The sequence below is a fragment of the Capsicum annuum genome, chromosome 12 (genome assembly GCF_002878395.1).
Source record: "Capsicum annuum cultivar UCD-10X-F1 chromosome 12, UCD10Xv1.1, whole genome shotgun sequence".
In the NCBI taxonomy this organism is placed as follows: Eukaryota; Viridiplantae; Streptophyta; class Magnoliopsida; order Solanales; family Solanaceae; genus Capsicum; species Capsicum annuum.
This window is the reverse complement of record NC_061122.1, coordinates 65,965,656-65,985,907: the sequence shown is the minus strand read 5'-3', so window position 1 is coordinate 65,985,907 and position 20,252 is coordinate 65,965,656.

The window sequence follows — 20,252 nt, the reverse complement described above, 5'->3', positions numbered from 1 at the left end:
ACTGCGCACCATACGAGTCCCTGCTATGACTCGTACCAAACCCTTACGACTCACACCTCTAAGTTGTACCTATTCTAGTGACCAAAACCATCCTACCAACTAAAACTGGTCAGCATACGATAGGACCATACAACCTGTACCCCACCATATGAGTCCCTACTACGACTCGTACCAAACCCTTACGAATCATACCTCTAAGTCGTACCCATTCTAGTGACCAAAACCATCCCACCAACTAAAATTGACAGTATACAATAGGACCATACAACCTGTACCCCAGCATACAGCTTGTACCCATGAGTCGTATTGGGTCCGAAGAACGGATTTCCAGGAAATTTTCTAAGGGTCAAAACCCAGGATATTTCAGTCTCCTCTCAGACTAACCTTAGTTCCTAACCCTTTCTTAATAAATTACCAGAATTAAGACATAAACTGCGTACCACGATCAGAGATAATTGAAAAAATTACCCCATGCAGCTTCACGACCTCCGAAAGATACACCCGTGCATAATCCTCTGCCAAAAAGATAGTCTGCAATGGTAATAAATGCACAGACTTGGTCATCCTATCCACGATGACCCAAATTGAATCATACTAATTTCGAGATCGAGGAAGACCGATAATAAAGTCTATAGTGATCACTTCCCATTTCCATTGAAGCAAATTAATTTCTTGATACAACCCTCCTGGCCCCATGTGCTCAACCTTAACCTGTTGACACACCATGCACTTGGCCACATAATTAGCCACATCCCTCTTCATGTCATTCGGCCAGTATATCTCTTTGATATCATGATACATCTTAGTTGAGCTAGGATGAACAACATAGCATGACTTATGCACCTTAGCCAAAACCCTTTGTCGTAGCCCGTCGACATCAGGAACACACAACCTTTCTTGGTACCGTAAAGTACCATCAGCACTGAACTCCAACACCATTATCTTTTGTCCACCAACATTACCCTTGATTTTCGTCGAAACAGGATCTAGCACTTTTTTCTTTTTAATCTCTGCACCAAGAGATGACCGAACCACTTCCTGCACTATCATACCACCATCCTTAGAGTCCAAGAAACAAACTCTAAATTAGCCAAATGTTGAGTATTCTTCACCAATTCCTACTTTTCTTCTTCTACGTGAGCCAAACTCCTCATGGATAACCTGCTAAGAGCATCAATAACCATATTAGCCTTACCTGGCCTTGAGAAGCTCAAGTCACCTTCTCTGCCTGAGATTAAGCTCTTTCTGAGTGAACACGTACTGAAGACTCTTGTGATCAGAAAAGATATCTATGTGAACACCATACAAATAATGCCGCCATATTTTTAAAGAAAACACAACCACCAACAACTCCAAATCATGAGTAGGATAATTCCTCTCATATACCTTCAACTGCCTGGAAGCATATGCAATCTCCTTTCCATACTACATCAAAACACAACCTAGCCCTACCCGAGATGCATCACAATATACCATAAACCTCTCATTACCTTCCGACAATGTTAGGATTGGAGCCAAAGTCATCTTATCCTTCAAATTCTCAAAAATCCATTCACAAGCATCCAACTAAAAAAACTCCTTCTTCTGAGTTAACTTAGTCAAAGGAGCAGCTAGCGAAGAAACGCTTTCTATAAACCGCCTATAATACCAAGCTAAACCCAAGAGACTCTGAATATCGGATGGAGTCATGGGCCTAAGCCACTTCTTCACCACAACAACCTTCTGTGGATCCACCATGATCCCTTCACTAGAAATAATATGGCCCAAGAAAGTCACAATGTTCAACCAAAACTCACACTTAGAGAATTTGGCATACAACTGTTATTCTTTAAAGGTTTGCAACACCACACATAGGTGATTAGCATAATCTACCTCACTCTTCAAATAAACCAGAATGTCATCAATAAACATAAAGATGAAGAGATCTAAATACTTCCTAAACACCCAGTTCATCAATTCCATAAATGTTGTCAGAGCATTAGGCAACCCAAACGACATCACCAAGAACTCAAAATGCCAATACTGAGTACAAAAAGCCATTTTAGGGATATCCACCCCTCTAATCTTAAGCTGATGGTACCCAGACCATAGATTTATTTTAGAGAAGAACTTGACACCCTGTAACTGGTCAAACAAATCATCTATCAGGGTAAGAGGATACTTATTCTTGACAGTCACCTTGTTCAACTGCCTGTAGTCAATGCACATTCGAAGGGAACCATCTTTCTTGCACACAAACAACACTGATGCATCTCATGGAGAAAGACTAGGATGAATAATCCCCTTATCCAGAAGATCCTTAAGTTGCCCCTTAAGTTTTCTCAACTTAATTGAAGCCATTTTATTCGAAGGAACAGAAATTGGATGAGTGTCCAAAAGCAAATCAATACCAAACACTATTTCCTTATCCGTAGAAACACCCAAAAAATCATTCGGAAAGACCTATGTAAACTCATTAACCATAGGGACCAAAGACAAAAAAAGACCTTTCGAGTTAGAATCTTTAACCCGGACCAAGTGATAAATACAACCCTTAAAGATTAACCTCCGAGCTCTAAGATAAGAAATAAACCTCCCCCTAGAAACTAAGGAACTACCTTCCTGTTCTATAATTTGTTCACTAGGAAACTTAAAGATAACCCTACATGTTCGATAATCCACAGATGCATAACAAGAATACAACCAATCCATACCTAGAATTACATCAAAATCTATTATATCCAACTCAAACAAATCCACCAAGGTATGCTTGCCACCAACAACTACCACACACACCCTATAGACTCTTTTAGCAATAATCAAATCACCTATCGGGGTAGAAATAGAAAAAGAATCCGATATAAATTTCATACCAAAACCAAAAGTCAACCACATATGGAGTCACATAAGAAAGAGTGGACACCAAATCAAGCAAACAATATACGTCATGAGAGAAAAGTTGTAACGGACCAGTAATGACATCAGGTGATTCCTGAGATTCTTATTAGGACTCCAAAACATTTAACCTGTTCCAACCAACACTAGAACTAGGATTAGTAATAGAAGCAAATGATACCCCACCAGGTGTAGGAGTAAAAAATAAAGCCACAGGAATCTTATTTGCCCTTGTAGCAACCTTATTGACTGGATAATCCCTGAGCTGATTGCCCACCTGACCACACTTGAAGCACTTGTACCTTTGTTCCTCATAAATAACCTCGATAAGGAAGACCAAAGAATAGACAAGGAGGACACGAAGAAACTATCTGACCTTCGTTCGCTTAAGATTGGGCAACTTGTGCCCAAAAATTGTCACCACCTTGATGGCGCGTGTCTCCCGACTGATAAAGAGCACTAGCAGAAAAAGAGCTCGAACACCCCCACTTATTTTTCTACCACTTGCCACTATCCCTACCACCCTAAGACTAAGCACCTCCCTGATTAGAAAACCTGTTCCTCTTTCCCTGCCTATCCCCAAACTCTACCTACGTTTTCTTCTTATCCTCAACCTGCTACATATGAATAGTCAACCTTAAAATATCCATATCTTTAATTATCAAGGCAATCTTTCTCTCTTGAATCAAATCTGTATTCAACCCATAAGCGAAGTTCCTTATTCTCGACCACAAATTATCCTCTACATCAGGAGCATACCCTGATAGCTGATGGAACTTCAAAGTATATTACTTTACAGATATCATCCCCTACCTGAGGTTCACAAACTCCTCTATCTTTGCTTCTCTCAAATCTTAAGGAAAGAACCGATCCAAGAAGGTATTAGAAAAGGCTTCCTACAACCCTTCTTCTTTAATATCACCTTTATACCTATCTCACTCCTCATACCATAAATAAGCAATATCCTTGAGCTGATAAGCTGTAAAGTTAACCCCCTCTACATTAATAGCCTGCATCACTTGAAAGATATTTTGTATCTCATCTAAGAAGCCCTATGGATCTTTCTCCACCTTCACCCCATTAAAAGTTGTAGGACCCATCTTTATAAATTGACCAACCCTTGTGGCCTCAGCAAACAAAGCACTAGTCACACCCCGCTCAACCTGAGCAACAACCAATTAGGCAAAAACATGAATATACTGACGAAATTCTATGTTCGTCATATTCCCCTGAGGGACCTGAGAAGAACTAGCTGAAATTAGAGGAACTCCAGAACCATCAGGAATAGGTTCATGATATTAAAGATTTACTCCAGATGTCGGACGCACCCCTTCAAAATTATCTCCAGATAGGATGAAAGAATTTCCTTGTGTTCCATATCTAGGAGGCATGATCTGAAAGGTATAGAAATAAGAATTAGAGAAGATTCCAGGATTGAAAACTCAAACTTGAAGATAGAATACCAAGAAAGTGAAACATTTCTAAATGTCTTGCAGCCTCTCTTTTATAAGTGTGGCACACTTCACATCCCTTAAAGATACTACTCGACATGACTTTATGGACTTTCTAGTTGACCATGAACCTAGGATTTAATACTAACTTGACATGACCCGACCCTGGGCCTTGTCGTAATGGGCATCCTAAGTCCAACCAGGATCGGGGACCACCCCCTATTACCCAACTTAACCACCTATATCCAACCTTAGATGGGTTGAATTTTAAATATATAACAAGATAGTGATCGACCCAATCGAGTACAACCTCATCGTACCAACCGCCCAACCATACCAAACCAAACCATAGATCATAAGCCTAATGGAATACCAAAACATAATATGAAAATCAATCCCAAAATATAGTAGGATGGAACAACCAACAATATTATCTAATGACGTTAGCCCAGTAACTTATTCCAATTCCAAGGCTGACACCAATACCGATCCTGCCCATACCAACCCCCAGAAATACCATAAAGCCTCTATCCAAAAGATTAAATAAATTCAGTTGGGACATGCCCCCAACTATGGCCAAAACCAATATCCAAAATAAAAGAAAAATGTCTAAAGAAATCCATAACATGAAATGATGCCTTTCAAAAGGATGAAAACTCATCACTTTAGTCCAAATGCTAAAACTAAATCCACGAGCTAAACAGGAGTAGAATGGCCGATTCTTGCATAGCGTGGGTATACAACCACCAATAGATGGGGTTAGCAAGTGATTGTTAGCATGAACAAGTAAAACCATCCATAATGCATACAACCATAAATATATAAGTGCCGCAAAAGGGGACCAGGTTTAGCATTCACTTAAAATCATTACCTGGGCTGTGCAGCTTTGCCTTCCTAACCACCCACGGGCCATATGGGTTCAGCTCCCCCTAATAAAAAGGCCTCAGTGCCTGTAGCCATACGGCCAAGGAATATCCCATGGGATGACTAGTACATCCCCCAATATAAAATGTGACACACGCACATGGTTATCAAAACCCCTCATATCTGTAAATATGAGTTTTTTATTTTGGTCTCCCCGGGACAGCCACCTTTCATGGCTTAGCTATATACCCCGCCATTAATGCCCAATTAAAAGCATGTCCAAACAATCCATTTACCATTTATTAACCAAGGCTAATATTGGTGGTATCATCATACCACCTCTTACTTATAAGTAATATCCATAGCCAAAATATTTAGGTTAAGGAGACCTTAGATGCCCTTCCATATACTATATTAAATCCACTTGAAAGACTTCCATGTCTTTCACAAGCATAATAATTTAGACTTTAGCCTTTCCAAACTATTTAAACCATGCATAAATCCTTTATCCAGTTTAAAATATGAAAGAGTTCCATTAAAAGAAGTCAATGCAATGAACATATCTTTATAAGCATTTTATAAACACTTTGGGGGAATAATATAACCAAATAGTTCCAAAGACCATTAAGCCATTACTATCCAATCCAACTGTCCAAAACCACCATTAATGCATATAAAAGCATAATTAAAACCATAAGAGACCATAACCAAGCATTCAATATCAAAACCCCCAATAATAGTTGAAAACCATAATCATGAAATAGTAAATTCACAAAATCAATCATATAAACCATGCCTTTAGTTAAAACTATAATAAGGGATGGGAATCATGCCTTATACCAAAGAACTGATAGAAAGAAATCACCAAGACAAGCCCCAAAGTAATCCGTAAGATGAAACCCTAACATTCTTGCCCTAAAAGCTTTTGAGAGAATTATGGAGTATTTTGGAATAGTTTCTAAGTGTTAATGAATGGAATAATAGGATAAATAACCTCCTAAGTGTATTAGGAGTTGTGGGTTCTAGTTAGGGTAAGTAGGGAAATATCCAGAATACCTTCATTTAAATCTCTTAAAAACCCATCACAAGGATACGACTCGCCCATACGAGTCGTTCCCTCCTGTACGATAGGTATCCACTACTTGTATCCAAGCCTCAACCCATCCTTGAATCAAACATTGTACAGTATATGACTCATCCAATCAAGTCGTAACCACAGCATACGATCCTTACCCATAAATTGTATCCCTGGCAGAATAAAATACCAAGAGGATCAAACACTGCCCGCCATACGAGTCCCTGCTACGAATCGTACCAAACCCTTATGACTCACACTTCTAAGTCGTACCTATTCTACTGACCAAAGCCATCCCACCAACTAAAATTGGTTAGTATACAATATGACCATACCACACATACCCCAATATACAAATCATATCTATGAGTCCTATTGGGTTCAAAGAATGGATTTTCAAGAAATTTTTAAGGGCCAAAACCCAGGATATTTCACCCTGTTAATCTACCTATTGTCCCTCCCAATAGGGAGATTGATTTTGGTATTAATCTCATTTCAAGCACTTATTCTATTTCTATGCCTCCATATAGAATGGCTCTAGCTTAGTTAAAGAAACTTAAGGAGCAGCTGAAAGACCTCTTAGACAAGGGTTTCATTTATTCTAATGTGTCCCTCATGGGGTACACCTATCTTTTTTCTGAGTAAGAAGGATGGTTTCCTTCGTATGTGAATTTATTACCGATAATTGAACAAGGTGATAGTAAAGAACAAATATCCACTTTTAAGAATTGATGATCTTTTTCATCAATTTCAGGTGCAAAATTCTTCTTTAAGATAGATCTTCAATTCGAGTATCATCACCTAAAGATTAGGGATGGGGATATCCCTAAGATAGCTTTACGTACTTGGTATGAGCATTTTGAGTTCTTGGTGATGTCGTTTCAATTGACTAATGACCCTACGATATTCATGGACTTGATGCATATGTTATTTTATCAATTTCTAGATTTGTTCGTGATTTTCTTCAATAATGATATTTTGGTATACTCCAAGAGTAAGGAGAATTATGTCGATCACCTCCGCCTGGTGTTGCAGACCTTGAAAGATCAATAAATGTATACTAAGTTTTCTAAATATGAGTTCTGGTTAAATAGTGTAACTTATCTGGGTCATTTGTGTCTAGTAAGGGGATCATGGTAAATCCTCAGAAGGTTGTTATGGTTAAAAAGTGGCCTAGACCCATGACTCCAACCGATATTTGGAGCTTCTTGGGTTTAGGCGGTTATTATAGGAGGTTCGTAGAAAGTTTTTTCTGTTGCTACTTCATTCACCAAGTTGACTCAAAAGAAGGTGAAGTTCTTATGGCCTGATACATGTGAGGTTAGTTTTGAGAAGCTAAAATTTAAGTTGACTTTAGCTCTAATCTTTACTCTACCTGAGGGTACCGAGGGTTTTTTCATTTATTATGATTCATCTCAGGTTGGTTTGAGTTGTGTGTTAATGCATCATGGTAAGGTTGTTGCTTATGCCTTTAGATAGTTAAAGGTTCATGAGAAAAATTATCCGACTTATGACTTAGAGCTTTTGGTTGTGGTGTTCATACTAAAAATTTAGCGTAAGTGTTCACTTAGAAAGAGCTTAATGTCAAGCAAATAAGGTGTCTTAAGTTGCTGAAGGACTATGATATGAGTCCACTACCATCTAGATAAAGCTAATGTGGTTACCGATACTCTTAGCAGGTTATCTAAAGGTAGTTTATCGCATGTGGATAAGGATAAGCAGGATTTGGTGAAGGATTTGACCATTTGGCTAACCTTGGAGTTTGTCTCTTATTCTCTGAGGATGGTGGTGTGTTTGTGCAATAGGTAGTGCAATCATCTCTTGGTTCTGAAATAAAAAAGAAATTGGTATTAGACCCTTTCTTGATGAAAATTAAGGATGATATAGGTAAGCAGAAGGTGATGGCCTTCAATATCGGCGGTGATGGTATCTTAATATAATAAAAGAGGTTATATGTTCTCAACGTGGATGGATTGCGAGTCATGTTCTTAGCCAAGGCCAATGATTCACAGTATATGGTTTATCCGTATTCAATATATGTTTTAGTGGAATAATATGAAGTGGGATATAACCAACTTTGTGGCTAAGTGTATGGTGTGTCGGCAAGTAAAGGTGGAGTAAATGAGGCCTCGTGGGCTACTTCAAGAAATTGAATAACTGATGTGGGAGTGGGAGATCATTAATATAGATTTTTTTATTGGCCTTCTACGGTTATGGAATTAGTGTGACTCTATTTGGGTCATCGTGGATTGGTTGACTAAGTCGGCTCACTTCTTTTCAGTAATGACAAATTATTATGTCAAGGACTATGCGAAGTTGTTCCTTCAGAAGTTATAAATTTGTATGGTGAACCTATCTCGATTATTTTGAATCGTGGTACTCATTTCTCATCACATTTTTGGTACTCTTTTCAGCATGGTTTGGTGACAAAAGTGAGCCTTAGTATAGCTTTCCACTCGGAGTTAGATGGGTATGTAGAAAGAACTATTTAAACTCTGGAAGATATGCTACGAGCCTGTGTAATTGACTTTGATGGTAGTTGGTTTAGCCATTTACCTCTCATTGAATTTGACTATAACAATAGTTACCATTCTAGCATTGGTATGACCCCTTTTGAGGCATTGTATGATAGGATGTGTCGATCTCCTATTGGGTGGCTCTAGGTTGGTGAAGCAAAAATATTTGGCCCAAATTTGTTCACCAACCTATGGAGAAGGTGAAGGTGATTCGGGATAGGCTTAGGACCATCCAAAGTTTCCAAAAGTCCTATGCGGATGTAAGGCGAAGAGACTTAGAGTTTGAGATTGGAGATTGGGTGTTCTTGAAGGTATCTCCTATGAAGGGAGTAATACAGTTTGGAAAGAAAAAAAAGCTCATTCCCCAATATGTCGGTTTGTACTTAGTTTTTAAAAAGGTTGGTAATGTTGCATATGAGTTAGATTTGCCTTCTAGCATGAGTTCCATTCATCTAATATTCCATGTGTCCATGTTGCAAAAATGCATGGGTGATACTTCATTGGTGGTTCCCTTGGAGAACATTGGTATTTCAGATTCTTTGTCCTATAAGGAGGTCTTTGTGAGGATCTTACATCAGTAAGTTTATCGATTGCAGATGAATGACATGGCTTCAGTAAAGGTTCTATGGCAGAACCAAAAGTCCGAGAGGAATTAACTTGGAAAGTTTGGGATGACATGAAGTCTAAGTATCCATTCCCATTCCCTATTTGGAAATTCAGGCTTGAGATATGTGTTGTTCTTAATATCTTTATTTTTTGTCTTTGTTAAAGAAAAAATTAATTTCCATGGCATCTTTATTTCTAACTTAGTTAAAGGTAAGAGTAGTGGTATATGAAGTCCAATCGTGTTTGTGTTGTCTTGTCGCATCATTCGAGGATGAATGATCCTAAAGGGGAAGACTAAAATGCCCCAGGCTTTGGCCTTTGAAATTTCCTTGATCCTTGAGCTCACTGTCCTATTGATGACTCACTATATAAGTCGTATGGTGTGGTTATGGGTCTAGGGACCCAAGTCATAACCAAAGTAGTGCATAAATAGCCAAGATATGTCCTGGTTATGACAAACTCCTTATGATTCATATGATCATGTGATGAGTGGTTAGGGTCCAGTCGTATGTTATCCAGTGTCTAAGCCCTTGGTGTTCTATGGTGGTCACGACTTAGACCATACGAGTCATATGGTATGGTGATGACTGTGGCAAGGAAGTCATAAGTCAGCTAGTGTGTGGTGTCCAATTTTATCTTGGTGATGACTCAATGGTAAAAGTTGTATGTTGTGTTAACAACTCAATGGCTTGACTCGTAACTACCTGTGATTTTTTTTACAGCTTTAAGTTGGGGGTGCTTTGGATATTTCCCACCTCAAGCTCTTAAGACCTCATTTCTTATAACACTTTTTGGTTATCCATTACGCACCTTAGAAGTTCAAACACTCTCTAAACTCTCTCTAAAACTTCTCAAGAAAGATTGGGCTAGGGTTTCATCAAAGTGGTCATCTAAAGGCTTAAAGATTAAATTCTCTCCATGGATCTTCATAAATCAGGCATGTGACTCATCCCTCATTGTTAGTTTACCAAAAGCATATGTTTTAAGCTGTGTACATGAGTCACTAATGGAGGTTTTGAAAACCATGGTTGAGGGTTTGAATGCATAATGTTTAGTAATGCTTTCTCATGGTTTAAATTATGATTATACATATGTTTTGATAATGGTTTTGAACATATGGGTGTGTGGGAATTGTGTTTAATAAATGGGTCATGTTTAACCCTAATTTGTTGGGTTTTGGCTTTTATAATGGTATGCCCTCAACTTGTTTGTGAAAATCTCAATGAAAATGATCTTGTCATGTGTTGAATGGTGTTTTGAATTAAGGCATTGGCTTACGAATGTTAATGATTGGTAAATGGTTTATGAAGGCCTTGTTGGTCATAAATTGATTTGAAATACTAAATGGTTTTGAGTCCCTAAATATTGAATTTAATTAAGGTCTTTGTCTAGACAATGGGTTTGTGTCCCAATTTGGTTAATAATGGTTATGGAATATTGTACGCTTGCAAGTGGGGTTGGTATCATGATACCAATGGGATGCCTTTGGTAAGTAATTAGATTAATGGTTGTGTATGTGAAATAGTTTTGATTGGGATTTGAAGTGGGATATGTAGCCGGGCCATGAAAGTAGAGTTCGAAGGACTAACACTAGAAACTGCGCTAGCCGATGTGGGTGTCTGTATGACCGAGAGGCTCAAGTACCCCAAATGAATATATAAATAGGAGGTTTGAGTCCCCCATATTTTATACATTGGTGCCTAAGTCACCTTGATTATGCTGGGAGGTTCGATTCCCCTATAATGGTATATATGGATATGGATATTCTCTAGTTCGTACGGCTAGATGCACTGAGGCCCTTCCAGCTAGGGAAGAGATGGGCCCATATAGACCGTGGGTGACTTGTTATATGATGGTTATTCTACACACCCAAGGTTAAGCTTTTTAAAATTCATGCTAAGCCTTGTTGCCTACCCCATCATATGGTATTATATACATATATGTATTGCATGTGATATTATGCTTTGGATGTTGCATAGGTTTTGAACTGTTATGATGGCATTATTTTTTTCCTCTATCCCTGAGTTACATGCTAGTGCTATAACCGCTAACCATCACCAGATATTGTATCCCCACCCGATGCAGGCACCAAAACTTCTTCTACTCTTCCTACATAGTGATCAGATACTCAAGATAGTTCATGAGTTGACATTGAAGTGGTGAGCTTTCATACTTAGGGAGGTTTTATTTCATGGCCCTTATTTCCTATGTCTTAGATATTTCTTAAACTTTGTTTAGGCTACTGTCGAGGGCCTGTCCCTATATTTTCTTAATTTTAGTTTTGTAGAGGCTTTGTTGGACCACTGTGGACTTGGGTGGTTTGGTTGGTTGTTTGGTAACGGACGGTTGTTTGGTTGCCAGTAGTAGGTATAGACTTATCATGAATTATTACTAGTTTTATTCTATGCTATCTCATTATACGTTTGGAATTCATCTGACACTTGTGGTTTTTGTGCTCGTTAGGCTAGATGAAGGGGTGATCTCCGGTCCATGTGGGACTTGAGATACCCACCACGATTAGAACCTGGTTTAGGTCATGACAATGGCGTTGCTTAGCGAGGCACTTCGGACCAGAGGGACTAGCATTGAGACTCTAGGATTCATTGACATGGGTGATACCCCTATTAAGATGACACAATCCAGGCCTCAGGCTTCAGATTCAATAAGTACTTACCGTATACCGATACCACCATCTGCGGCCAGACCATTCACTTTCCGAATCGGCCCCAGATGATTATGCTTTAGTTCCACAGTCATTCTTGGTTGAGGTGAAGAACAGGTTGGGTACGGTAGAGGCAAAGGTGAAGCTTATCAAGAAAGAGGTTAAGACATGGGCGTAAAAGTAGATTAGAGATAAGGTGAGGGTCCTGTAGAGCCAGTTTAACAAGTTGGAGAGGTGGATTAGCAAAAAATTGGAAGATGTTCAGTCCCCAAATATACAAGGGATATATGACAAGTTGGTCTCCCTCCAAGATGATATTGAGGACATGCATGCCAGACTATTCCCCTTGATGTCGATTATTGAAGAGATTGCTGAGAATGAGGTGTTCAACATATGGGGTGTTAGAGGGTCAACCCCCGCCGCTAATGTTGATGATGCTGAGAGAAGAAGGAGGAGAAAGAAAATAATGAGAATTGAGAAGGAAAAGATTGAGACTGCAAAAGCGGCCAGTGTCCATGATGAGTTTGACCCGCAGACGCGGGTCCATAAGATGGCGGTAGGAGCTGGTAGTTTCTGTGTTGCTGATGCTGCAGATTTAAGCAGTAGCACCGCTCCTTCGCCAGATCTACCATTGAGCACACTAACCATAGTTAATGCCACTATTAATGCGAGCGTCTCAGCCACTGTCGGGGGACTCTACTGATGAGAGCTGGGCCTATTTTGAGGCCCCCGAGCTAATACTGCATGAGTCGGTGCCTTGAGTGCCCAGGTATGTCTCCTTTCTTGTTTTTACTTTATAGATGTACTAGGGACAGTGCACATGATTTCAGTTGGAGGTGGGGGTGTACCACATAGCTGTCGTGGGTTTTTATTGCGGTGATTTTTTTCCCATCGGTTGCGGTTTGAATGAGAAACCAGCATGTCTAGAATAAAAATGTATTGTGATGTGTTTTTCTTTGTATGATTATGCCAAAATGTTCATGAAAATTGATACACCTCCTAAAATTTGTGTTGCAACTGTGTGATATATGTATGCGTATGACTGCTACAAATCTGATATGGCATTAGGATTAGGAGCTTCATAACTGTGTCGAGTAATTGCATGAACCAAATAGATAAAAACTTGTAATGTGACCCTGTACCATGAGTGTGTGAGGCGTTACCTATTTTTCAGTGTGTGTGAATCCAAAATTTGCCCAATTAGTCTTTCCTAGGTTGTAGGATAGTCAGTTAGGAAAAGATCATATGCTATTTTTGAAATTATTCCACTTAGCCAAAATAACCAACAAATGCAATAAGAATCCCTTGATCCCAATTTTGAGGCTTAATAGACGTATATTTTTTTTACACCGATTCACCTTCCCATTTTTAATTGCAATGAACCTATTTTGGCCCTGGTCCTCTTTGGACATTGTGCACCTCAACTCAGGCAAATCACCTAAGTTGAGGGCGGCTATTATAGGGGTACGCAAGTACAAGTGGGTATGAAGAAAAGGTGTGAGTAGAAAAAAAGTAGGGTTGAGTGTGGTAATAAAAATGGAATAAAAGTAACCACACTCATCCTAAACGAGTAAAAAAGGAACAAAAGGGGAGAAATAAGGGCGGGATGAAAAATAAGTCGGTAAATGAGTGGACCCCAAAGAAATTGTAGTGCCGAGGAGGCGTAGTTACTAAAAATTTCCAAATATACCATACCATGCCCCAAGCCTATGTTACAAGCCAATTAAATTCCTATAGTGATCCTAAATCGACTGTCCAAAAACTAAGATAAAGAAAATAAGGGCAAACTTGTTTCATTGTGTGCACACTGTTGGAACTTCTTTGAGAGTGAGAATGTATTTTGACCATCCCTGCATTAGAGATTGGGACGTCTTTGATTGTGAGGGTACATAGGTTGCGTTGTTAGATTACCTATTTATTCGAATAGTGTAACTTGTATGTGTACATGGTTGTTTATTGCTAATGTGATACCATCACTGGATTCCCTTGTGTCAGGTGGTTGTACTTCATCGGTATACACAATTGGGTTTTGAAAAGTTAAAAATAGAATAGGGTTATATGTTTAAACCAAAATTGATAATTGACTGCCAAGGTATCTTAGGATCTTCCTGGTTAAGCATCGTATTTGTTTTGTTTTGTGTTATTTCCTGAGGACATATAAGCGTTCTAAGTTGAGGGTGTTGATATGTCGTAGTTTCATGGAATATTCAATTCTTAAAATGGTGAAAACATGCATTTACTTAGGTTGTTTAGTCGGATATGATGTGTATTTTTTATATGTTGAAGGTCAATTAAGTTGAAAGTGGTGTTAAATGGAAAAGGATGATAAATCTCTAAAAAATACAAAGTACTGATCTAACAACAAGTCGTATAGTTACCTGACAACTCATTGGCAGAGTCGTGGTGATAATAGTGAGCAATGGTTGATCTCAGGAGTTAATTCAAAGTTCCTAATGACTCATTACATGTGACTACGAGTCGTGAGGTGTCATTCCGAGCATGGATACAAAAGTTCTGAAAGCTAACTAAAGTCCCAGTGGATGCGAGTGAAGTCTCCGAGTCGTAATGACAGCCTATAATTCATAGTGAGGAGGCGTTCTGAGAACATTGGCTAAAAGTCCTGAGGATTTACAAAATATGCTCCACTGGTAGCGAATGATAACCATGAGTTGTAATGATTGACTATGACTCATGGTGATGAGTCATTCTGACAACAGACTTAAAACTCCTGAAAGTGAAAATCCATTAGAGTGATGACGACATGTAGCCTACAACTCGATATGTCACCTAATGAGTCGTGACCACTGAAGCCAAAAGAGAGCTACGACAGCAGGCAACGAGTCGTGGTCGGTCATAACAACTCATTGCCAGAGGCATGACCACTACCGATATAATTTTCCTATTCTGTTTCAATTAGGTTTTCTTTATTATTTTGGGATACTATAAATGCCCTTGGGTTATTCTTGTATTAGGTTACACATTTTGAGATTTTTTACCTAGGTGATATAAGATTGAGATGTCTTAATCTTTAATCAGCTCTATCCATCTTCTTTGTCTTAGATTTAGATCTATATAAGTTAACCCATGTTGTAGGCTAGGGCGGTCTGTGAACACCTAATTTTTCACCCCATATAGATAGTGCCTCCAAATTTGTAAAGCAAACTACACAATTGGAAATTCTAAATCATGCATGTGGTAGTTTTTATCATAAGGCTTTATTGTATTAAAGTGTAAGCAATTATGTTCTGATCATGCATTATAACAACACTTAAACTCAATCGTGAGGCATCACAATATAAAATGAAATCCTTACCCTCAATAGGCAGCGTAAAAATTAAGGCTGAGGTCAATAAAGTTTTGAGCTTTTGAAAGCTTCTCACACATGTCATCCCACACAAATGGGACTTTCTTCGGAGTAAGATGGGTCATATGTGAAGCAATTGTATTAAATTCTTTAACAAATCGATGGTACTAACTAGCCAAACCCATAAAACTCTAAATTTCTATCACATTTGTCGATTTATCCCAATTCCTATTAGCTTCAACCTTCTGCAGGCATACCACAACTTCTATCTTAGAAACCATGTGCCCCAAGAAAGATACTGAAGAAATCCAGGACTCACACTTAGAATATTTAGCATACAATTGTTTCTCCTTTAGCAACCCCAACACTGTACGCAAATGAGTTTCATGCTCTTCTTCACTTTTTGAGTACACCAATATATCATCCATAAATACAATAACAAATAAATCTAGAAATGATTTAAAAACTTCATTCATCAGGCTCTTGAAAGAAGATGGGTCATTAGTAAAAATGAAAGATATAACTAAGAACTCATAGTGCCCATAAGGAGTTTGGAATGCAATCTTTGTGATATACTCCTCCCTAATCTTGAGTTGATGGTAATCCGACCTCAAGGCAATTTTGGAGAATATGGTGACCCCTTGCAACTGATCAAATAACCACCCATCTTAGGCAAGGGATATTTATTGTGGATAGTTACTTTATTCAACTAATGCTTGTTTATGCACATCCTCATACTACCATTCTTCTTTTTCACAAAAAAAACTACCACACCCCAAGGATAAACACTCGGGCAAATAAAACCCTTTTCTAATAACTCATATAGTTGAGTCTTAAACTCTCTCAACTCTTCCGGTGCCATATGGTAAGGAGGGATAAACATAAGATGAGTCCCTAACTATAAATCTACTCGATCTGGGGTCATACCAGGAGATCATTCAGAAATACTTCCAAGAACTCATATACCACTGATACTGATGTTATAGAAGGAAGTGCAATTTGCTAAGCCCAAAAATGCCCTATATATTCTTTTTACCAAATTTAGAGCACAAATTGTTGAAATAACCCTCACAGGATTAGGCTTAAAAGTACCCTTTCACTCTAACTTCTCCATCTTGGGCATTACTATAGTAACGATATTTGTATAACAATCAAGGATTTCATGATAAAAAGACAACTAGTTCATCCCCAATATAACATCAAACTCTTTCAAATAGAATATATAGGTTTTCTAGGCCCTACAAACATCACAGGACACGTATGGTACACCTGATCAACACATACAAACAACCCAACTTACGCTAACACATAGATATGAGTATCAAGATATTCATAATCTAGGTTCCAACCTATTATAAATTTCATAAACACATAAGATAAAATAGAATCGAGATCGACCAATACAGGATCCATATAATCACAGATAATAATAGTACTTGTAATCACAGTATCAGAAGTTTCTACTCCAGAACGAGTTAGAACAGCATAAAGATGAGCCTTATCACCACCCCGACCACCACCTCAACTAGCCTGAGAACTTTTCCTACTAAACTATCCTCCACCTCTATTGGCTTAGTTTCCACCCTTAGCTTAGCCACCACGCCCACCCTGTGGAAGTCTCCTATTATTTTCTCCACCACCATGACCCACCAAAACTAGAGTAGTATAAATTGATTATTGAATCAACTGATATACAGATAAAAAATTAGGATAATACCTTTTGATGTGACCCAAACCTCCACATTTATGGAACCTTATGCCTCAAGAAGGATTTTGAATTACTAAGCATGGATGTATGTAGTTATTGGTCTGAGAAGGCTAATAAATGACCTTGGATGGGCTCCGTGCAGATACTGGTATAGCTGAACAGTAAGGATTAGAAGAATAATGACCCTTTGAGAAAGTACCATTTAATTGGTCTGAGGTCTGTACCTTCTTCTCTTCCACCTTTACTTCTCTTTTTTTTTTCAAGTGCCTCAGCCTTCTTGACAAATTCAACTAACTCCTGAAAGGAATGCCTAAATACAACCATAAAAAAGGTAGCCAACTAAATTCCAGAGTTCAAACCTTTTACAAAGTATCTAATCTTCTCCCTCTCTGAGGTAATCAGTTGTAGTTCATAATGAGACAAGGCATGAAACTTGTCCTCATAGACTTCCACAAATATATTACCCTACTCTAATCTTAAAAACTCATCCTTTGTTGATTATGATAAGTGTAGAAAACATATTTCTCAAGGAACACATTCTAAAATTAATCCTAAGTAAGTGGAGGTAAAGCAAACCTGGACTCTACAAATGACCTCACCATTACTTGGCTTCGGCCTGCAATTAAAAATAAAAATCTTTCCACAATACCTCCTAATAATACCCATATTATGCAGACATTCATGATAATCTATCAAGAACTTAAATGTATCCTCAAAGCTTGTACCTTGGAATACCGAAGGTTTCATTTACATAAAATTTTAGAATAGCCCATGTTCATCATCAATCATCACCAATCTAAGTACCCGTTGGGGATACATTCCTGATTTGGAGCCTGGCTCCATCCTTAGTGCTACAATAGTGGCATATTACAAGGCTATAGCCAAAACTGTCAAAATAATTGTATTTTATCCAGTACTAGACAAGCTATCCAAGAATACCAACACTTCTTGAATCACCTGTGCAGAAAAGGACATCGGGGCTACACTATTTAGTATTGGCACCATATTCTCTATGGGGACCATCTTCTCTTCCTCAACTATTTCCTGTTTATTTTGAGCATGGATTGGGGCTTGTTGTCCAGGGGATAGTGATCTCTATCACCATATTCTCTAATGCGCGTCTTTCTCCCCGTCTAGCACTCGCCCCTAGCTCAAGGTCTGCCTCGAGATGCAGATATTGTTACTACTATTGTTGCTCTAGTAGAACAAGTATTTACTATCTGTGAACAAGAAGTAAAAGATCAGATACCAATTTAGATTGCTAGATACCAATTAGAATTAAGTCATATCACAAAATAAAAAAGGAAATAAAGTAATTCCTAAAGTTCGATTGCCCCCCAAAGAAAAATACAAATGTCTCTAAATTGGCCAGCATGACTCTACTAGACTAGTTCTTGTATGATGAGATCTATGAACCCAGTGGTCTAATACTATCTCTATCACGACCTAACCGGTCATGATTGACACCCACCCTAACCTAAGGCGGGGAGAACCGTGTTAATCTCACCCTTACCAAATCAAGTGTTACTCTTATGTTTATTTCATATTAATTCTTGATTTTAAGCAAGTGCCAAAACAAAGTGTATACGACAAAATAAAACACCAGTCAAACCAACATTAATATTCAAAACCAATAGAGTGTGAAAACCTCTATTTATTACAAACCTGGGCCTGAAGTCACCGTACAAGATCATTTAACAATAAAATAAGTATGAAAAAACTAAAATATCCAAAAACATAAGTAATAAGGAATCATCTTAGTCCCAAAACAAGGTTCTCGACATCAATAGAAAGATCTGATAATTGTCCAGTCATGTTGCTCACACTCAAAATTAAGTCTAAACTGCTAACTATATTGAGGTCGCATGTCAGCCTTTAGAAGATGTTCTGCACTCAACAAAAGAAGAGTATATGTAGCATCAGTACATCAACAAGTACTGGTAAGTATCATAAGCCTACTAACTCAAAAATGTACAAGTGCAAGCTAGACAAGTATAAAAACAATAATAATAAAACTCATAGTGTAATACCCCTTACAATTTTGATCATTTTATTTTTGATCCTTCCATATGTGTAATGTTAACTTTTGACTTGAATTATGTTTAGGGATGGTAAAAGGGTATTTTGGAAAAGTTTTAGATTTTTTGAAGGGTTTTAGGGTTATTTTGGGACATCGAGGTAGTGAGGGTTCGCGATAAGATCGTGTCACAGATGTTAACCTCCGCAATATCAGCGTGGCATGAAGGCTAGAATCCACAATATTAGTGTGCCATGCTACTATTTTAACTTTGTCCAGTTTTTAGTTTTTTCACTTTGAGTGAGGGGCTTTTGGTCTTTTTACTCCTTGTATGATCTTTAAACATAAAATAAACCTATTTTCTTCAGTTTTTAAAGATCAAAATCATTCATTCTCTATTAAAACACTAAACCCAAAAATACTCAAGGTTTTTCAAGAAATTACTACTCTGTGTCCAAACTTCGAATTGACTTCAATTTTTTGTGAATTTCAGGCATGTTTCTCTTCTCTAAACTTAAATTTACATTGTGGCTCTAATTGAATGGATTTTCATGTGATTTAAATTATAGGTTTTGAAATTGAGATGAGGAGTTTGGTTGTTGATAATTGAATTACTTATCCCATATTTTAAATTGATTATTCATGCTTTAAATTGAGGATTTTGAGACTGAATTGGTACATTGTTTAAATAATTGGAATGGGGGACATGGGTTTCCCCTTAGATGAATTTTGGCTTGGAATTGGCATTAACCTTAATCCACTTTATAATCTTGATTTTTAATGTGGAAATTGCATGGTTTAACTTGTTTTGAACCCAATGCATTGCATTAAAGGATAAATGGACATAAAAATTAGATTTGGATGGCCTTGGTGGCTATGGTTTGGATTTTTAATGGAACTTGGAGCCAATGTGGATATGTTGATTGGTTTGGCATATTTAGTTTAGCTTGCACGTACATTGGCATGAAGATACCAAGCGAGAAATGACTTAATCAATGACTCCTGGGTTAATGGATTGGTTTATGTGCAAATTATTTTAATTTGGGCTTAAAAAGAATCGTGTAGTTCACCGTGAAGGTGTAAGGCCGAGGAGATGGACACTGGAAACCATGTTTGCCAGCGTTGGGGTTCTATATGACTGTGTGCTTAGTGCACACTTGATATATATATATATA